This window comes from Talpa occidentalis, unplaced genomic scaffold (genome assembly GCF_014898055.3).
Source record: "Talpa occidentalis isolate TD23 unplaced genomic scaffold, MPIMG_talOcc4v2.1 talOcc4.3, whole genome shotgun sequence".
Lineage (NCBI taxonomy): Eukaryota > Metazoa > Chordata > Mammalia > Eulipotyphla > Talpidae > Talpa > Talpa occidentalis.
The window spans coordinates 90,146,029-90,161,945 of NW_023603184.1; the positions used below are offsets into that span (position 1 = coordinate 90,146,029).

At 37.4% G+C, this 15,917-nt stretch overlaps 1 long non-coding RNA gene across 1 annotated transcript in view; it reads right to left on the reverse strand.

Moving 5' to 3' along the window:
- The window catches only part of LOC119255850 (uncharacterized), a 30,134-nt gene extending 17,504 nt beyond the window's left edge, over positions 1 to 12,630 (reverse strand). The window contains exons 1-3 of the long non-coding RNA XR_005127560.2: positions 12,569 to 12,630; positions 9,368 to 9,427; positions 7,826 to 7,951 (exon numbers count right to left, since the gene is read on the reverse strand). This is a non-coding gene — a long non-coding RNA (uncharacterized LOC119255850). The remainder of the gene's footprint in view (positions 1 to 7,825; positions 7,952 to 9,367; positions 9,428 to 12,568) is intronic.
- Positions 12,631 to 15,917: the final 3,287 nt, after the last annotated feature.

Here is a 15,917-nt window from a genome sequence, read left to right on the forward strand (position 1 = left end):
ATATATTTTGACCATTCTACCCCTTTCTGACAGGTTGTTGAGAGTTTAAGTCAGACATAACAACAATGACCAGCCATTCAAATCCTGAGAACATTTTAAAAAGTCAAAACATGCTCCATCAATGCCATTTCAGCAGAGTGTAACAAATGAAAATACACTTCTGTAGCCATCCACTTTTCAAAACCTCATTCTGGAATAAGTTTAATGAGGACAAAAACTGATCTAACATTGGGCCATTTCCTTGATAATACAAGAAATAAAATGCAAGTTCATTCTGAATTGATCCCTTTTGCAAAGATGCTGTTATGCAGAATAAACATTATGGAGTGCAGTTCTTCTTTAAGATTTTCAAACACAAAGTCAAGGGCTTGTTCTTCAAAAGTATTATACAGCATATGTCATATAAGCCAGCAACTGTGCCAGCCACAGAGGATTTTGCATATCAGTAACTAAGTAAACATACATATTAAGATGATCTGTAAATGGTCAACCTTGAAATAAATTTTCTGTTTGATCCCAGGAAATTATATGAGATCTGCTTGTTTCAATGTTCTTCTATAGACTTATTTTGGGCTTTAAAATTTTGTTTTAGATATCCTAAGCAATAATCTTATTTTGGTGTCACAATCATTCATGGGTGGGGGGAAAATAACAACTCCCAATACATCTTATTTAGGAAACTGGCTTTGTCTTGGCTATTTTTCATCTTGGAAAAAAACCCACCATATTTATTTTCTGACTATGCCTGGAGCCAACTCCTGTGTTCCTTGCCTTTAGCAACCGACAAACCTCTAGTGAGGCTTTTTACACCCTAAAGGAATATAGTAAAAAGGTTACATAAACATTCAGAAAAATAAATTAATAACCCCAAGCCTTCTAAATGTACTGAAGAGGAACAGGCTATGTGGTATGCTACTGTTTTGATTTAGGTAAGGCCTGCTGTCCAATATTCAATTCCATTTGTAAAATTAATAGCTCCTCCATGAATTGAATGAATTTAAATTTAAAAACATCTCCTTGTGACCTCATGAAGATAGGGTAAAGAGTATGGTACTTAGAACCACAGAATCATATATTTGCACACTGGCTCTATCAAGCACTAACTTTAAGATGTTTGGATGATCAAAAAATCTCTATCCATCTTACATGAAGAATGCATATTTATTTGTCCTTTATTGTAAATTGTACTCCATGAGGCCAGGAATTAGACATGTCTAGCTTTACCAGAGTCCAAATACAATATTTCTGTTGAATGAATAAGGGAATAAATCAAATTACCTTACTTATTTTTGCTAAATAAAAATTAAAGTTATGTATTTAGCAGCAGTCAGAAAATTGCTGGTGAATAGTTTTTATTAAAGGAAGACAGCTGGGCCTCCCCGGTGGCACAGCGGTTGAGCACTGGGTTGCGAAGCTGCCCACAGCCTCTGCAGCGCCGGTTCGATCCCTGGCTGCTCCCCGGCCACCAGAGGAGGGTCCCACATGGCGCGCAGACCTCTCCTGCCGCCCGCTGCTCCCCTCAGCAGTGTACTTCAGTCTTTCTGCCTGCTCTGTTCCCCGCTCTGGCTCTGGTGAATTCTCTCACCCTCCTGCGCTTCTGATTGTACCCAGTGCTTGTATAAATAAATAAATAAATCTTTAAAAAAAAATAAATCACAGAGTTTAAAAAAAAATAAATAAAGGAAGAGAGCTATGAAACACAGGTACTCAACAGTAAGAGGTACTGAAAAAGGGTACAAGAGTGGATTCATGAGGTTGGGAGAGAATGTTGCTGGCTACCTAGTTTTGTTGAAGCTGAGACTAGGAATAGCTTGAGCACACTTGTTATAGCATGAGAATACAATGGTAATGCTGAGCAATTTCTCTCATCCATGGGAAATTTGTTGGGAGTATTTAATTCATTTTAATATACTCATCAGTTTTTTTTCCCCTTGATATAAATGTAATATTTTAAGATGAGTTGGCTCATCTCTTTTCCCACTAAATTAAACTACAGAACCAAGTAAAGACAAGAGAACATGAATTTTAGAAAGTGGGAAGAAAAGGAAAATCATGCATCTATGATGCTTGAGAGTGAAATTGTTTCAGCAGATTAACGCTGGACTAGAAATGGTGGTCTTTTCTCTGTACGTCCCTTATTGCCCTGCATCCATTATTGTTAAATCATCAGAAACAGTCCTTGTCGTTGAATCCTAGGGATGTTAGAAGAGTAATACCATGGTACCTTCAATAACAGGTATGTTTTTAGGATAAATGTTGAATAAGAAGGTCAGAAACATAAGGAATGTATACAGGTGCATAACATTTCATTACCATTTATTAGAACTTTTATTTGCTGGTAACAAAGCCCCTACTAGCTGTTATATTCTGTGCTTGTAACAACATCCCAATCATAAGTCTTAGGCACAAGAATTATGTTTTTGTTTTTTTTTTTTTACACCACCAGAACTGCTCCCTTAACATGTAATTCTGTCATAGAATATCATATACATGTCTTCCTGGGGATTTTATGCAGGATGTTGATTTTAATAAAGAATTTTAATAAAGAATGGCAGTATTTGATGTTTGAAAGCTAACAGCTGTTAAACCCTACCTCTCCATCTTTCCCTGCTACCCCATATCCAGGCAAGCTATAATGAAACCCTCACTCTTTTGGGGTGGGTGGGTTCAAACTATGCCAGCTCCAACCGGGCATGTGGGACCCTCTCCTGGCTATATTCCTTAGTACCTTTAATAAGACCCCTGACGCAGTCTACTTTCCCTGCTCTCTTAAACTATTTTAGGATTAGCTTGCCAGTCAGCCCTGCTCTCCCCAGGAAAGTTCATTATGTGAGTCACAAACCTTTCTATACCCTCTTATTGCACGTGTATCATCAGTCTAAACATTAAAACCACATGGTGGGAGTGTGAGCCCATCCTGCCTCTAAAGGGTGATCCCAATACCAATTAAATATTGTCCTCACCACAGACAGAAGTTCACAATAAAATGGAGGATAAGGATCTGTTTGTTTGTTTGTTTTAACATAATGTGCTTTTCGTCTGTGATTTCTTTTAGACCCCGGATGCCCTGTGGACCAACAGCTCTGTAATAGAGTAAAAAGAGCCAGATATTGATATGATTAAGAATATCAACAGCAGGGACAGAGGTTAGGATGAAAACTTGAAGGGCTATCAAGTCCCATTTCTTTAGGGCACAAGTTGATATCCAGCTGGGATCAGAAATTTTCCCTAGTGGTGTAGCACTGCCTAATTAGCTGCATTAGGGAAGACTCAGCCTTTCTCTAAGCACTGGCCTCAGTTGGAGACAGGAAACTCACCTACTTCAGTGGTAAGGCTGTAACACTTAATTAATTAATGGTTGCAGCATATTTATGATCCTGTGATAAAAGGGCTATAGGAGAGAAAGTATTACTATATTCCTCCCTACTGCTACTGGGAAACATGAGTCACTTTCACAAATTAGTGAATCCAAACTGAAATCTTTTTTCCCCCCAAAGATTGATAGATTATGAATACCCTCAGAATTTCTTTCCCCTCTATTAATTCTAATTCATGGGTCAGTTCTATAAAACCTGACTTATTTTCACTCTAGAATTTGATGTTTATAGACTAAAGCTTCAAGGTATAATTACATGTTCATAATATCGCAAACACAATTATTTGCTCTAATAATGGACATGGAGAGAAAAATGGAGAATTTCTTATAATCCAGTAATGGAAAATTTTCATCATATAAATTAGGGATCAAAGTAATGATATATCTGAATGAACGAGGAGACAGGCTTAACTGCAATTTAACTCAGAATACCTTTCTCATTGTGTTCCATGTGTGAAGTGTAGTAGATAGGAACAAACAGTTCAACTGAATTATCAAAGAAACAAAGCAAGCCAAGACTGATCTATAATACAAGCCCTGAATTAATAACAAAGGCAAGAAGAGGAGTCATTAGAAAATGCTGAAAGGTGAAATTGGGCACACGGAAGTGGTAGTAGGATGGCAATAAGAAATCTAAGTAGGGCCTCCCTCGTGGCGCAGCGGGTCCCACATGGCGCGCAGACCTCTCCTGCCGCCCGCTGCTCCCCTCAGCAGTGTACTTTGGTCCTTCTGCCTGCTCTGCTCCCTGCTCTGGCTCTGGTGAATTCTCTCACCCTCCCATGCTTCTGACTGTATCCAGTGCTTGTATAAATAAATAAATCAAAAAAAAAAAAAAGAAATCTAAGTAGGGTGATGAAGTACTTTGAAAAGATGAATCTCTTATATGATTTATCTCATTATTTCAATGGTTTAAATAGAGAAAAACTGTATTAAAGTTTTTTCCTTCTTTCAAGTTTTTCCTAACATGTCTTATCTCTGCTATATTATATAGACCCATCCCCAAATCCCAGCCTCTATCTATGCACCAAAAATGCAGAAAAAGAATCTTGTTTTCTATTCACTTCATCTTCCTTCTCACAGGAATATAGCGTGGGCGATATATTTACACTGAGAGACTTCACTGGGTTTTAACACTAGAAAGGGACTTGGCAGGCAGAGGGACCTGAATGTGTTGATCTACAGCGCAAAGCACAATGGATAAAGACTCAGCAGAAGTCTTTAGAGAAAATGATAGGTGCAGAAAGAAAACCATTTTCTAAAGTACCAAAAGCCATTACCACTTGCCCTTTGACCTTCTCAATTTTTGTAAGTAGTAGTAGGAAGGAAAGGCCTGAGCAAGAGCTTTGCAGAAAGAAGACTTAAGTCAGATAAGGAATTCAGCTAGAGGATAGCCAACTATCAAAATGCTTTCTGGGTGTCAGGGAATAGGACATTCCTTCATAAACACTCACTTGGCAATCCAGGGAGCAGTTAAGAGTTTAAACAAAACAATGCTGAAACTTTTTAAAAGAGAGTGGTTTCTTGCTTCCTTTTGCATCTTTAAGCTTCTCTTTTCATCAAAAAATGAGAAAGATGGTGTAATAATCTGACCTGCCCAATCAAATCCTTCCTTTCAGTGTACAGGAAATTTCCAAACATAGGGGCTCTTTTACTAAGCCAGTATTGATTCCTGAAAGTCTTGTCTGTTTCTTTCTCCATAGATAGGATTTAGAATCCTCTCCTATTTATGTTTGCACTTGTCTTAGTCTCTGTGTTTGTCTACATATTGTTCATTATGAAAAAAGTATAAAACATTTGTATATGTAACATATTATGTATTTATGAGAATATCATGGATATGCATACACATATGTCTCTTTGGCCCAGTTAAAATTCAGGAAATGGTTCCCACATCTTGAACAAAGTATGTATGTTGGAGGTCATTTTTGAAGTTTAGCATGAGCAGACTTTGTATAGTGAGAATTTTCTATGTTTGGGAAAAAGAGCAAGAAAATATAGTGAAATAACCAACCAACCTACCATCCCATGGGTGAGCACATAAAATTCTCCCAGACTAATTGGGTTAACCTGACCCTTATAGTCACTATTTGAAAATATTTGGGGCAGCACCAGCTAATGTCTTATCAATATTCAGTTTTAGTCCCCAAACATTTAAGGGAAAAACAACAACAACAAATAGTCCAAGAGCATAAGGCAAGAAGATTAAAAAGTAATATAGGCTAGAACCTAAATTTAATTCACTTTCTTATCTATTGTTCAGACCTATTAAACACTCTTAAACTGGGTAAATGTCACCAGCATCTGAAGACTCAGTAACACTATATGTCATGTAAATTTTGAAAGGGGGAAGGGGCCGTAGCATTGTGAAATAATCACCAATGATGGGAAGAAGTGAGAACAGGAATATGAAACATTTGGAAAAAGATAAACAATGGACAAAGGAACCCTGATCTTAATAAAAGAAAAAAAAAACTTGGGGAATAAGACACTAGTCACTGGATGGTGACTATTGAGAAAATACCCCCTATGACTGTTTGCTTACTAAGCCCAGGTCTGCTGATAAGGAGGGTTAAGTCATAAATAACTCTCCTTAGGACCCTAATAGATCTTTAGCCACTAATCTCCAAATCAAATACTTCTGAAGGAAAGCCATGGTCCTTACCTGTAGGAATATTAAAATCTAGTTAGGGAAAGAAGATATGCACGTGAATAGTTAAGATACCTTCTGAAGATTTCAAATCAGCTCACGCTACAATCTATGCATGAATTTCATTAACTTGGCAGCTCCACTCCTTTCCAACCTTACTCAGCCATCTCTCCCACATATGAAAGTAACCAGAGAGTTGCTCAAATGTGTTCATGAAATATCCATTCATGTTTTCTGTGATAGGTTTCTCATTGATGCCCAAAAGACTCTTGAAAAATAGTCTCACCTCTGCAGTGCCTGTGCCCTCTATAATTTACTCCACTTCGGATGTCATCATCATTCCTTATTGGTTTGCACAGTAGTTCGCAGAACAATTGGAGAGAAGACACACTCCCTAATTTGTGTCACTCATTCTCACATCCGCTCCAGAGACAGGACTATTTGCATCCTAGGTTTTATAACATCATTCTGGAAACTCTCTCCCTAAACTTCTGGTTATAACTGCTATAAAGTTGAGGTGGTTTCTGGGACCACATGAAAACAGATTCAGTGACACTCTCTTTAAGATTCTTTGGTTTTTTGTAAGTCCCAGGTGCCATGGATTTGGCTGAGATCTCTGCCACAATCACATTATTGTTGAATTTCTCCTTCTGCCCCATCCAGCTCCCATTGCTTCTGACAGGTTCCTTCCAGCATTTTCCCTCAAATTGAAATACCTGCATGTACATCTCTGTCTCTTTTGCAAGATTTTTTTTAGGGGTCAATGAATTTATCAGGCTGGCTAGCGTGGAAGTTCAGTTGAGGGTGGCTTGGGGGTACTTAAATTTGAAAAGAAGGTTTGTGGGGAGGCCCTTGAATGCCCAGCTATACCGTCAGGACTGTAACTAATAGACCAAGAGCAAGAGCAGCAAATAGTGGCACATGAGCTCATAGCAGCTACTCCACCCTCCACCTGGAATGAACATCTTTAATCAATAACAGTTTTCATCCCCAGCCTGACAGTAGAATCCTTCTCTCATCTGAGAATCAGGCCGATTCATGTGTTCTATAGCTTATACTCACACCAGTCATACATTTTCAGGAGAATTTAAAAGCAGTCTAGTTTCTAACAAGGAATTCTTGTAACTTGAGACTAGGCAGGTTCGTTATCAAGCGTATTTATCCACTGGTCATTTGATATATTAATTTTAATGCTACACTGGACTGGAAATTATAGGCACTGAGAACTAAAGAATGCATCCAAATACTGAATAAATGCCCTCCTTAGCTACAGAACTTCTATTTTGAAAATTATCTTTTCTAAAATGATTTGAAATAAGCACATTTTTTATTTTAGGCAAACATTTTTTGTAACCTCTTTAGACAAGAAAATACACATACAAAATGAAAAATTAATAGAATTTTTAATTCTAAATGTACCAAAGGTCGGTATGTAGTTAGACTCAAAATAGCACATGTTCAGTTTTGATACTACTCCGATGTCACTGTCACATTCAATTTTGGCATGTCTTCAGCATGGTCAATCTATGTCAACTCACAGCACCATGTGCTGCTTAAGTAGGGTGACTGTGTCTCATATGTCCAGGAGAACTTCAGAGTGTAGATCTCTTACACTTCATAATTGTTAATAGTCCCCCCTTTTTCTCTCAAAAGAGATAGTGGGTTTATCCTCAAGTAAATTCGTATTAATGTTTCTATTAGAAATTGGATTTCCACCAAGGAAACGAAGCAAAAATATATACCACTGCACTCAAATTTTCATGACCTAAAAGTATTATGTGCTTGATGAATTTTTATCTTACTGTGTCATGGCGCTGTAGCTGGAGGAGAAAGTGGTGAAAGAGTCAGCAGCTTCAGTTCACTCAGGACATCTGTCATGATTTCTCTGCTGCTTTGAATTACATGTGGCCTGAGATGCAGAAGGAATCCTGAGTAGACCATTAAGAAAAATCACTATTTTAAAAAAGGATGGAAAGGACACTCTTCCTTATCAAAGAAGGTCCCAGAGTATGGGGGTGGTGTGACCACGCATTAAGATGCTTCTACCAATCCCCATCAGGCCCATTGCCAATAATTATATACCCAATGAAGCTTGAAGAAATTTTAATATTTAAGTCAAAATTTCACATTAAACTTTACTTTTAATGGCATATTGTTAGGGGCCCTATGGTTTCCTATAATATAAAGCACTTCAGTTTTTCAAATGTAGGTACTATATACACCCTGTTTATTTTAATCAGAACACAGAAACTAATGGCGAGACTATACCTTGATACCACTAAGCTTGATACCACTAAGCTAAAAGCCTTCCATTCTACTTCTTCTGTACACACCATTTTGATAAACAGGATGATCCAGTTTCAGATCTTAACAAAAGATAAATAATGGCGAAGGGAGTATTATTACTGGAAGATTTAATTATGGTAACAGAATTGTGAAGCTGTCCGCAGCCTCTGCAGTGAGGGTTTAATCCCAGCCGGCCAGCGAGATACCCACATGGCACAGCAGATCTCTCCTGGCTCGCCCACTGCTCTCCTCAGCAGTGTATTTCAGTTAGTCTGCCTGTTCTGTTCCCTGCTCTATCTCTGGTGAATCCTCTCACCCTCCCGCACTTCTGGCCTGTACCCCAGTTCTTGCATAAATAAATAATTTTTTTAAAAAGTGCAAAATACTTAGTGGGCCTTGCAGTGACAGAATCAAACAGTGAGCACTATGGATGATACTGATGGAGACTCAAAGAAAAGACTCGATTATATCTACTCTGCTCAAGAAGGCAGGGATCTTAAGATATTTTAGAAAAATCTAAACAATCTTTTTTAAGGTAAAGAAAAGCACAATTTGGTACTCAACAATACTTACTATCTGGAAAAATCACTCAAACAGAAAGAAAAATAACCAGGAATTGTTAATAGCAATGGCAATATTGTCAAGAAATACTAAAATCAAATGTTTGCATGAAAATACAAACATGCACTGTCCATATTTCTGCATTTATTCAATAGTATAGATAATGAAGTTAACAAGATATACACATGTACACCCTCCTCCCCCAACACAGCAGCACCAATACAAGAGAAAAATCTATGCTTGTTCTAAGTTTGGTTTAAGGAGAGTGTCTCAATGTTTGTCACTTGAGACTGCCACGTGCTCTCTTTTAAAAGCAACTGTAGGGAATCTTGCACTGAAGTTGATAATTCCACATTCTTTTTTAAAAAAATCCCTTTTTATCCAAAATATTCTTAAGTGATTGGATCATCTTTTTCTGGATTTTTAAAACCTGCCTGTGATTAAGTCAGAGGCTCCATTCCATTTTACTTTTTAATAGAAAGCAAACATTTATTTACCAAAATTTTCTGCCTGAATGTGCTGGGACTCTGCAGAAACCAAGTCTGCTTAGCTGGCATCTAAGAGAAATGGAGATAATATGTTGTTTTTTAATCTGTAGTTAAAGGTCAGTACGTTTTTAAAAATAATATTTTATGGAAATATAAAACAATAATGGCATTTATATAATTATACATGTTAAGGAGGAAATGGGGATAATTATAAAAGAAAAGAACTAAAAGAGTCATTTTTTTCCCTTAAATGTGCAAAATATCACAGGGAAGCTTGGAGCTCTTGCACAATTTTCTTCATGCACATGTTTATTTATTTGGCTGCTAGCTTTATTTCTCTTTCTCCTTTTCTTTTCTCATTCCTTATCCCAGTTCCTCCTCATTTGTCATTCTTTTTTAGCTTTGCCAGCAGGGTAATAGGACAAAGACTTGCTTTTAGTCTTGGAAAATACTAGGGACAAAAAAAAAAAAGAAAGAAAGGATGGGGGCAAACTTTCCACGTTAGGCAATTCTTCCACCTAGCAGGTATTTTAAGACTTCACAGAAATTGAGTACTTCTTTCTTTTTTTTTTTGCCCTAGTCCAAACCTACTAAAACATTTACTATCCCTGCTGCCTAATACATTTATTCATGGCCTATATATATTCTCCTCTATAACCTCTTTCTTCATGTCTTCATTTTAATAATATTGCTTATGTGAAAATTGCTAGATAAATTATTCACTTTTTTCTATTATCCAGTATATCTGCAATAAAACTGATAACCTGTCTCTGTAAATATATTTATAATACTTTAAGTTGGTCTCTGTTTATTTGTCTGTTTGCCTGTCTTTCCTCAGCTAGCTCTTTACATTCCCTTCTCAAGCCCTTGGCTAGGATGGAATTGAAGTACTTTGTTTCTGTTTGTTATCTAATGAAGACAAGATGCTAAGTAGATGCAAATGCTAATTCTGTAGTTACTTTTCATTTCACATGAAATTTCATTAGTGTTAAGTATGGAAAATTAATTACTGCTTAATCATAAGTCCACAGAACTTAATCACCAACTACAAATAACTATGTTAAAGGGTAATACTTTGGATTAACCATAAATCAACAAAACAGGCAAATTCTGCATCAGGCCAAAATCCAGGTGGATATTCATGACCTCTAGTTGGTAATAAAGAAATAGGTACAATCTCTTTTACCTAGAACAATATATTTCAAGTATTTATTCATTCAACATTTTTTTTTTTACTTTCTTTGGGCCAGATTCAGGGGATGAATGAGTAATAAAATGGTATTTGCCCTCAAAGAGTTTACAGTTCACTAAAGAAGCTGCATAAGTAAAAAGAGAGGGAGATTAACTTTTCGGTGAGTGATCATCATAGAGGGTTTGAAAGGGTAATGAAAGGAGCAGCTAACCAAACCTTTGGGTGGTGCTAAGTAGACTCATTAAAATCAAGATTTATTCTCTTTCCTTATTTAACTTTCCCCCATTCTCTTCAGTAGGGCTTGCATTTTTTTTTTGCATTTATTTATTTATGCATACAAGAACTGCGGTACAGGCCAGAGGTGCAGGGGGGTGAGAGGATTCACCAGAAACAGTGGGAACAGAACAGGTAGACTGACTGAAATACACTGAGGGGAGCAGTGGGTGAGTCAGGAGAGGTCTGCTGTGCCATATGGGTAGCTCGCTGGCTGGGGATAGAACTCGTGCTGCAGTGGTTGCAGATAGCTTCATAGTGCTGTGTCTTAACCCCTTGTGCCACCAGGGAGTCCCATGGGACCTGCATTTTTTGAACAGTCAATGTGGTGATATGTTGGAACTTTTACACTGACTGGGTGTTGGCAAGCACCCATGTTAGCATCTCTTACTAAACGTGTACTCAGTGATGTCACATTACTAAGTTGCTTCAAATTGGGGGGTGGTAATATTTATACCATGGGAATTGGCAAATGCTACAAAGCAGGGCTTTAAGAAGTTCCTCCAGCAAGCAGGCTCTTAAACACTTCACAGTACACCACCAGGTCAGGGAATGTAGTATTACTTGATTCTATTGGAAAATTTAATGGACAATAATGCGACAGGCTAGTTTTATCATTATGCAAAGGATAGTCCATGAATAAAAAAAAATGTATTAGAACTATAAATAAGACACTGTCTCTGCTCTCTTAGAATAAGCAATAGGGAGGATAAGACAAGTCATAAATCACTGTCTCAAAACAGAATCAATTTATAAAGTTCAAGAGACAATAGAAGACTAGATGGGCTACTCTAAAAAGACATTTCAATGCTTGGTCTATGGATTATTGGACTATTAGGGATCCATAATTAGTATCATGTGAAATCTGTAGGCAATCAGGCAAGAGTTGTGATTTTAGGGGGATGAAGTTTCTTCGAGAGTGTTTATAAACCTGTCATCCTTTTGTGGGCATTCTATGAATGTCAGCAATGGAAAGAGATAGTGTAACATCATATGAATGTTGACATGGACCTCTGAATGCCTTGCTTTAAATATTCCACTACTATGCAAAACTAGGAAACTTACACAGCATTTCTGTATTTCAGATTAAAATTTTAAAAATTCAAATAGTAATAGTACTTAACTCACAGTTTTTGAAGATTACACTAATGAAAGGTTTGAAAGCACACAGGACCTGCTGTCAGGCACATCACATACCTTCACATATTATCTACTGTCTTATTAACACATATACACAAGGATTGACAGCATCCATAAGGATTGACAGCTTCCACAAAATGTGTTAGGTTGATCTATTCCTATCATTCCAAACACCTTTAAGAACTTCTAGAAGTCATTGCTAATCCTTGAGCTTGACAAATATGAGGATTAATCATAGAATATGGGGCATTTGACCAATTTCTCTACAATTAACCTTGAACAGTTTTATGCTATCTTTGTCTTTTTCTAGTATTAGGAATAGACACAATAGATACAATTTCTCCTGACAGTGGACATTGTTTCCTTCATATTGTTCTATTTATCTAGTCAATAAAAGGGAAAAGTCATAGATCTGAACAACAATGAAGTTAGCTTTATAAGATAATATTTTAAAGAAAAATAAGGTTGAGATTTTTTTGGAAAGACATAAACCTTTCCCTTACTGGTCATGAAATTATTCACTAACTGTCAGTTCCCATGAACTACTTATTTGAAAGCAATAGAGAAAAAGCAACCTTTCAGCACAGAACTCTGACTTTACTTACAGGTCTACTTGTGGTGTTCCGGGAATTCCATTCTAAGGACTTGCTCATGGACACAGATGTGACAGGAGCTGGAATCAGTCATGAGATATAATGCAGGCATTTATGGTGATTAGTTAATCACTTATAAAATTCCTTGAAAATGAAAAGCTACCTAAATCCATGAGACCCAAGAACCATGAATCACCTCTGTAAAGAATCTAAATGTATGCTTATTCATGGAGTGATACTTGGTTAGATGACAGGAAGAAGAGAGAGTGAGCAGAGTTGTTTTATGGGATTTTAAAAAATCCTGGACTGTTGAACTAAGCCCGTATTAGCCCTAGGAATATATGTGAATGCCGTCCTACAGATATTGGTGTGAAAAACAAAAGGTCTGTGTTCTGATCCCAGCACTATCTCTAACTTGCCAAGATGTGTAAATCATTTCATCTTATACACTCCCCTGCCCCCCCTTTTTAGGGCATTGGGTCAGACACATGGTTTTTAAAATGTGCTCCAAGAAGATTTCAGCAGCCAAAAGTTGGGGGGAGGGTGGTCTCAGGGAGGCATTGAGAGGATGGTAACATCAGCATTTAGAATCCAGGCTAACCCCCCTCACTGCTACTTCAATCAATCAAGACAATACCACTTCAATCAATGTTACAGATTAAATATTTACAATCTTTCCATATTTGCTATATGCAAATTTTGCTTGAGAAAAGATCACTGGTTAAAAGTTGAAAGCTATTAAGCCAGTTGCCAATTCAACATTAAAGATTTGACACTCTCCTTTATAGTTTCCCGTCACAAGTTTAAAAGGTGACACTTCATGCAATATTCAAAATTAGCTCATACTACTTAGATTTATAATTTTTTAGACTATACATTGCTATATAAAATTCTGAGGAAATACAAAGAATAGGTGGTCAGTACTCAGTAGGGTTGAGGTCTTTTCGGTACTTTCAGTGTTACAAGTTAACATAGGAAAAATATTATCGCCCATTTAGTTTTAAGGCATCTTTCATTTTATTTCTCTTTTTCCTTCTGAGGTTTCTAATCACAGAATGTTACACTGATAAGCACTTTTCTAACATTTTATAGATGAGTGGCCAGAGTGTTACTCAAAGTTGCTTCAGGAGGCAATGTCTTTCCAGGGTTCTTTCCTCTGGATGACATGATTTTGCCAAAAATTGATATTCAAGTTACCGAAACATGGATATTTTCTTTTTTTAAAAAAAAATTATTTTTATTTATTTATGGATACAAGAATGGGGGTGTATGCCAGAGGTGTGGGGGGTTAGAGGATTCACCAAGGATAGAGTGGGGAGCAGAACAGGCAGATCTACTGAAGTACACTGCTGAGGGGAGCAGCAGGCAAGACAGGAGAGGTCTGCTGCACCATTTGGGTCAGCTTCCTTGTGCTGCAGTGGCTGCTGATGCTTGATAGTGCTGAGACTTAACCCCTTATGCCACCAGGAAGCCAAACATGGAGATTTTTAATTACACTATTTTATTCTCTCTTCTCTTCCCCAACCCCTTCCTTCTTTGCTCTCCTTTCCTCCTTCATGTTTCTTCCTTCCTCCTTCCCCTCCTTCTTTCTTACTTCCATTCACCTAGCAAATGCTTTTTGAATCTATCTGTACAGGGAGCCCAGCACTCTACTAGCATCGGGAATTTGCAGTTACACACAATCATCTAGTGCTGTCTGACATGATATGCAGAGAAGGGGAGGAGACAGACAATAAAATTGCTTATATGAGTATAGTGTCAGGTCCTATGGGAGAAATGGTCAAGGGGCTGCTGAAGTAGGAGGCGAGATTTTTAAATCAAAGAAACACTTGGTGACAGTCATGGAGGACGTGACATTGGAGTGTGTTTTGAAGAATGAGTAGGAATGTGTAGTGTGGGCCTGTGTATATGTGTGTTATGGAGGGAGCATTGCAGGTAGAACTAAAAAGGCACAGATACCTAAGAGAGATTATTCCTTGAGGATCTGTACAAATTTTGGTAAGGCTGGAAGAAGGTTATAAAAAGGTTTTGGGAGATGAGAGCTCTAGGGCGCATGAGTTGGAACTTGACGTTAAAATGCTATGATGAAACAGATAGCTATTGATGAAGGGGATGCTATGGTCAGGTCTGCAATATAGACATTAACTAACAGGATTATGTGCAGAGACTGGCAGGGTCAGTCCCAAGATGGCAGAATCAGAAGTATGTGTTTCCAGAAATCTAAGAGAAAGGGATGGGGTTATAGGTTATGCTTGGGACAATTGACAAAAGGGAATAAGTCAATGATCAATCAATTAACAATTAACCCTGATTTTGCCTGAAGGACTCAAGGGAAACACACTAAAATAGATTATTTTGGTTCTCCCAAGAGCCTAGATGCACCTGACAGTAAAGCTCTAAATCCCATGGCAACTCCACACCTACCATGTACTCACACAGATATCTCTATGACATTAAATTCAGCCCTACAACTCTGTTCAGTTCACTATTTAACAAATGTTTTCAGGAGAGTTAAAAATAGCATTGCATTTGTCTTGTCTTGTCTTTTTTTTTTGGGGGGGAAGGGAAGAGTAATAGGATAATTGTGATTCTCTGACCTTGAATTTCTCCTTTTTGGATGTTGGGTGCATTTTTATCATTCTGAAGTCAATCTGATATTATATTAAATTCAATGATACATGATAATTTGCAAACACTTCCTGAAAAAGGATTAAAAATTCCTCAGGAGACTGATTTACATCTATCAGATCAAACAAAATCATTATTATTTTCATTGTTTAGAACCTAAACAATGCTACACGTGCTACAGTAGGCTGTGGGTAAGTGGACACAGATTAGGGGAAAGGATCTGTACTGTAAATTATAGAAACAGAGAGGGTTTGTTTTTTTAAAAAACTGATGGTGACCAAGTATTGTAACTATAGAAAGAAGTGTATCCAAACATGTTTTAAACTTTTCATTTTATTTATTTTGCTGGGTAAACTCAGTTGGACTAATAACAGTCTTTCTCAAATTGTGATGCCACAGTAGCATCAGCTTTGCCTGGGAATGTGTTAGAACAGCACATTCTGCAAATCCTCTTCAGATACTGAAACAGAAACCCTGTGAGAAGTGGGAGCAGCAATCTGGGTTTTCCTGATTGTGAGAGGGGGTTCTGTTGCACATCCAATTTGAGAACCACTATGACTGAGCTCTTAACGTCATTGCTTAGAGCATGAAAATGGAGAATCAAACATATCTCAAAATTCTGGCTTTGCCACTAAAGAGATGTGATTTGGGCAAAATTTAACTTCTCTGAACTTTGGCTTCTTCATTTGTAAAATGAGGGTAAAAATATTTCCTTCACTGGGTAGTTGTTGAG